This window comes from Phascolarctos cinereus, unplaced genomic scaffold, assembly GCF_003287225.1.
Source record: "Phascolarctos cinereus isolate Bilbo 61053 unplaced genomic scaffold, phaCin_HiC Scaffold_2;HRSCAF=192, whole genome shotgun sequence".
In the NCBI taxonomy this organism is placed as follows: domain Eukaryota; kingdom Metazoa; phylum Chordata; class Mammalia; order Diprotodontia; family Phascolarctidae; genus Phascolarctos; species Phascolarctos cinereus.
The window spans coordinates 295,354,789-295,361,190 of NW_027555625.1; positions in this window are offsets into that span (position 1 = coordinate 295,354,789).

Below are 6,402 nucleotides of genomic sequence, written 5' to 3' on the forward strand. Positions count from 1 at the left end.
AACACCATCCTCCAAATGTAGCCTAAGTAGACCAAGGATAAGTTAATATGCAACAGTTTGTGCCGGCCATAAGTTTGTTTGTACTGCTATTTTCTCCTTTATTTTTTTCTCTCCTACTATCTCTTGGGATTCTTGTAACAAAGTCTGAATGTAAAGTGTGCTGGTCTCAGTTTTCAGATGACATCTAGTTGTTTTCCAGGTGTATATATATGTATATACATATGTATATATGTGTGGATACATACATATGTGTATATACACATACATGCATATTTTTAAAAGCTTATATAGGTGTACACATATACACACATATTTACATATATAAGCTTTTTAAAATAAAAAAAATAATGTAAAAATCTTTTAGAGCAATTGAACTAAACCAATGCAAACAGCAGGTTACATTATTAGAGCTGAAGTTGAAATAATAAAAGTTGAATCTAATTTTCTAATTGAAATGACATTGTAAGATTTCACATTCCTTACCAAGGGACTGATGCCTGATTTGCCTTTATATAAAAAAGATAACACATGACACTATATTTAATTCATTTTGAAGGAGCTTTTTGTAATTCATGTAAATCAACCAGTTAGGGAAACAATAATAGGTCACTCAAATTGCCTTTAAAGCAATCCTTTAAAAGAGGATTTTGTCTTTTATCCTAGAGGCAAATTCTTGAGCCGAGAGTGACTATAAGACCTATACTTTAGAGACTGGAGACAGGGCCAATGAGTAGGCTATTTTATAGTCTAAGTGAAAGGTAAAGGCCTAAATTGAAGGGGTTGTGTGAATGGAGAGAAGGGGACTGATTCAAGACATTGTGGTAGAATTGACAAAACATGGCAACTGATTCGATGTGAGGAATGAGCATGAGGACAAAGTTAAGGATGATTTTGTGGTTGTGACCCTGGGTGGCTAGGAGATGATACTCTCAACAGTATTAGGGAAGTTAGGAAAATTGGAAGATTTGGGGAAAAAAGATAAATGAGTTTTTATTTTGGACATGTTGACATTGAGAAGCCCTTAGGATGTCCATTCAGAAATGTCTATTAAGGAGTTAGTGATTCAGGACTGAGGTTCAGGAGAGAATGGGGTAAGATACATAGATCTGGGAGTCATCTGCATGAAGTCAAGTCCACAAGCATTTATTAAGTGCCTACTCTGTGCCAATCTGTAGTAAACACTGGGGGTACAAATAAAAGCAAAAATAGTCCCGGCCCTCATGGAGCTCACGATCTAATGAGGGAAGCAATATGCAAACAACTGTATACAAACAAAATTTTTACAGAATAAATTAGAGATAATCTCAGAGGGTGATTGGGGAAAGTTTCTTACAGAGGGTGGAATTTTAGCTGAGACATGAAGGAAGTAAGGAGGTAGAAAGAGAGAGAAGGAATTCCAGGCCTAGGGAAAAGCCAGTGAAAAGGCCTAGAGTGAGGAGATGGAGTGTCATGTACCAGGAACAGCCAGGAGGCTGGTGTCACTGGACAGTAGAGCAGGTGGAGAAGAGTAAGGTGTAAGAGGACTGGAAACGTAGGAAGAGGCCAGGTTATGAAAGGATTTAAAAGCTGAACAGATGACTTCATATTTGATCTTGGAGGTAATAGAGAGCCATTGGAGTTTATTGATAAGGAGTAGGGGGGCAGAGGGGATGACACAGACCTGTACTTTAAGATCACTTTGATATCTGAGTGGAGGGAAGACTAAAATGGGGGAGAGATGTGAGGCCAGAGGGCCAACCAAAAGATGACTGCCATAGTTTAGGCGTAGGATAATGAGCGACTGCAGCAGGGGGGTAGCAGTGATAGAAGAGAGAAGGGGGTGTATACAAGAGATGCTGCAAACTAGAATCAATAGGACTTAGTAAAAATTAGACGGAGGAAAGGGGCAGTAACAGAAAGTGAAAAGTAAAGGATGACATCTAGATTGCCATCCTGGGTAACTGGGAGGATGGGGGTTGCCCTAGTCAGTAGCAGGGAAGTTAAGAATAAGGTACAGTTTGGGGGAAAAGATAATGAATTCACCTTGGGACATGTCGAGTTCAAGATGTCTATGGGGCAGCCAGTTCAAGATGTTCGGATTAACAAATGCAAGGATGCGGGAAATCCTTGTTATTGGGGGCTGATATCCAGTATCTTTATCTTTTAATATACATTTACCTAGTGGGGGAGGGGCACAGAAATAAGGATTAAATTGTAGGTGATGTTGGGTAAATATAGATGAAACATCTTTTTGTGGTACCAGTTCCATTGATAATCTTTTCTAGTTAGAAGTTCAGAGACCTTCTTGGTTGGAGGAAAGGAAGAAAAAGATAGACCTTTCTAGGAATTAGTAGATAATACATTGCTCTGAGATTTGCTGTATTAAGTATCACCATCAGCTGATGCCCAGCCAGGTACTTTTCCATCAGAATCTCCTCTCTGAGTAGGAATGGGGAAGTGTCTGGTACATCAGAGAAGGCAGCTGCTGTGTGGCGGGGAGAAGGCCATGAGAGTGTTTGGGGAGTGAGATTCCATAACAGAACTGTTTTAACAGAACAAGACTTTATTATCTGATAAGGAGCAACATATGCCCTACCCATGCCAATAAACTCTGAACTCGTTGTCTTTCTATATGTCACTAATGGGAAATGGCCATATTTAGAGTCTGGAAAGAAATACCTGTGTATGTGGTCCTTAGTGGGTTTCATTTTTTGCATATCACTGATCATACCAACTCATCTCTATGGTCCAATCCTGGTCCCAAATACCTTAAAGTTCCATTAAGGTCTTCAGGTTCCATTCAAGGGCAGAGACTATATAATTCAAATCCTGGAATGGCATATCCATTTTATTTATTTTATTTTCAGTTCTGAATTCTTTCCTTCCCACCTCCCCTGTCCCCACCCATTGAGAAGCCAAGAAAACAAAGCATGTTACAAATATGTATAGTCAAGCAAAACAGATTCCCAAATGAAATGCCTGCTGATCTGGAAAGGTATCTTCAAAGAAGCCTGACTGAAGGTTAGAACAAGGCTACGAAGGAGAAAGAGAGAATAAGAGAGAGAGAGAGAGAGAGAGAGAGAGAGAGAGAGAGAGAGAGAGAGAGAGAACAAGAGCCTTGTGATTTCCAGTAGGCTCAATGATGTGCTGTGGTGCAGACTCTGAGAAAGACACCTTCCTATGACTAGCAGGATGGAAGAACCATCACATTTGTCAGAGGGAAAGCAAAGCAAAGCTTGGGGAAAGCAGAGTCCTTGGCCCAGTGAGGGAGAAGTGGGTTCTGCATACATGCACTAATATTTTCATGTCTTCTCTGCCAATGCAGATGAAATATTTGGGGTGATGTACAGATTAATTTAATTGTTAATTGTTAAACTGAGGCAGCCAGGTGGCTCAGTAGATAAATGCTGGGCCTGGAGTCAGGAAGACCTGAGTTCAAATCTAACCTTAAAAATTTACTAGCTGTGTGACCTAGGCAAGTCATTTAACATCTGTCTTCCTTAATCCACTGCAGAAGGAAATGGCAACCACTCCAGTATCTTTGCCAAGAAAACCCTATGGTCAGTATTTGTATGCTATGGTCCATGGAGTCATGAAGAGTTGGTCACTGAACAACTGAACAACAGGTTAATTGCATTAGCAATTCTGCTTAAGTCTGCAGTTATCCTGGTATACCCCTAATCAAACTTAGCCAACATCCAGCATGTCTGCAACTGGAGGAGGGATAGTGATGAAAGATCACATGTTTTATTCCTGAAAATTCTGTATCATTCATCTTCTCTAAGTCCCTGTTGCCCATTCAGGTTTGGGATATCTAACATGGCTCCTGCTTAGCACAGAGTTGGTTTACTCTTCTCTGTCACACTGGTTGGTTTGGTAGGGACATGGGAATAAATTGTATTAAGGGCTGATTCTTGCCTCCCCTCTACAAGTGCTTCACTGACCCATCCCATAGGTGCAAGACATCTCAGAAGTGCTGAATGAATGTTAACCCATTTACTACACCTGGCTAGATAGCATGCTTTAGTTCCTGGATGCCTGCCGAGGATAGTTAAGTCAGCAGTTTAGGCCATGAACAAACTTAATGGTACTTTGTTTTTCCTTTTGCCTATTTAAACTCCCTGAGCCTTAGAGTCCCTTATTTAATGAGCTCTAGCTGTCTTTTTGGAAGTCCCTGGTTTGGAGGAAGTTCCTTGGACCCCAGCCAGGGCCACAAGAGTAGTCCCAATAAATTTGCAAAGTCAGCCATGGGGTGAGTGAGACTCTACCCCCACTCTTCACTTCCTTTTTTCCCTCCTTTGCCCCCTTAACCACTTACAATGCTCAAAGACATCAGAGACTAGATCTGGAAGTGGAGTAATAGATAGACCTTATCTCCATACCAGTCACTGCCTTAGAATCTCTGGGAAGTGAGGAAAACGGGAAACAACACGGACATATTCTAAGATAGGATGAGAATGTGAGTAATGAGGAAGCTGGGAAGCCATCTTTGGTGTTGCCAGCCTAGTAGGCTATCTGACATGCTGCTACAATTCATGTGAGGGACTGCTGCACCCCTGAGCTGAATTGAGACTTCAGGCCCATTCGCTGCCCAAATAGCTGATGGAGAACTAATTCAAGATGCATGCTTGAACCATAGCACCCCCATGTCAAAACCTACCAAGACTTCTGACTATAAAGAATAACTTAAAATAAACCTCATTAGGATATATAAATTCAGTGTGTGTGTGCTCTTTTTTCTTCTTGGGTATAATGGCTAGCTTACCACGTAACTCATAAAAAGATCATTCACTGCTCAATGACAAGGGAAAATAGGTAGGATTACTTGAACAATTGTTTTCATTTACCCTCTATGTGCCCAATATAACACTAAGTTATATTGGTGCAGTGGATAGGGCTCTGGGCATGGAGTCAGGAAGATGTGAGTTCAAATCCAGCCTTAGACACTTACTGGGCAAGTCACTTAACTGCTGTTTGCCTCAGTTTTCTCATCTGTAAAATGGGGATAATTGTACCTACCTCCCAGGATTATTGTGAGGATCAAATGAGATAATTGTCAAGTGCTTAGCACAGTGCCTGGCACATAATATGCTCTATATAAATGCTTATTATTTGTTTTTGGTTTTGGCTAGGCAATGGGGTTAAATGACTTGCCCAGGGTCACACAGCTAGTAAGCGTTATGTGTCTGAGGATGCATTTGAACTCAGGTCCTCCTGAATCCAGGGCTGGTGCTCTATCCACTGCACCTTCTAGCTGCCCCTATAAATGCTTATTGTTATCATCTGTGCAGCAATTATGAGCACTGACTGTAAGGATTATAGTTTACAGAAATACCTTGAGCAGATTACGCTGAAAACGACCTCCGTGTCTTCCACGGCAGTTGCTCTGTTGCCATATAAGTCTATGATTATGACACTGCCTATTTTCCAGGGATAGTGTAGTACAGTACAAAGAGCACTGGGTTTGTAGTCAGAGGACCAATCCTGGTTCAAATGCTTATTATTTATATGATGTTGGGGAGTCACTTAACCTTTATGGCTCTTGGTTTCCTCATCTGTAAAACAGAGGGAGTTGAATCAGACAACATCTAAGCCACTCAAGGTCTAAATCTATAATCCTACGACAGAGGGAAGAAAGAGCTTTCCTGGGCCTTAAAAGTTTGTGTCAGCTTGTCTGTCAGACAGCCCTATACTACATCATATCAGGCATGGGTAGTATTCATCAGCAGGAAATTGGGGGGCATTTTATGTGATTGAATAGTGACTTTGATGGAAGAGTACCTTTACTTGTTGTGGGTACTTAAAAGAATTTTGCAGATTGGGTAGTATTTATCATTAGGAAATTGGGAGGAGTTTCATATGATTGGGTAGTAACCTTGATGAAAGAGTGCCTGGACCTATTGTGGGAACTTAAAAAAGAGTTTTGCAGATTTCCTACCAAGACAGCTTCCTGTTGGGGAGGCAGATTGCCCACCTCCCATATAAGACTTAAGCAAAGTCCCAAAGTTCATACCAGACAGAATAATGACCAAAAAAATCCAATAAAAAAATGACTTCTTCCACCCAAGAAATTCACAAAAAGTCATCCAGAAATCCACAGGCAATAGGAAAGGGAACTTCTCCATTGGAGCAAGTGCCAATGTGAGAAACACATATAGCCTACAAGGCCTTGTGTCCAGAGAAAGCAAGAGCAGAAGGAGAAATCCTCAGGGTGGTCAAAAAGTCCCATGTTGCGGACCTTAGAAGCCCTAGGGGACAGCAACAGGCATGGACCCAGTAGCCAGCCTGATATCTCAGACTAGCAGTACTCTGACCCAGACAACCCAGGCCCAGAGGCTCTGCAATGCCTAACACTGTCCTGAGATGGCAGAGAGGGCTGTTGAGATCCAGCATTCTGAATTGCAGAGATCCAGAGAGCTAATC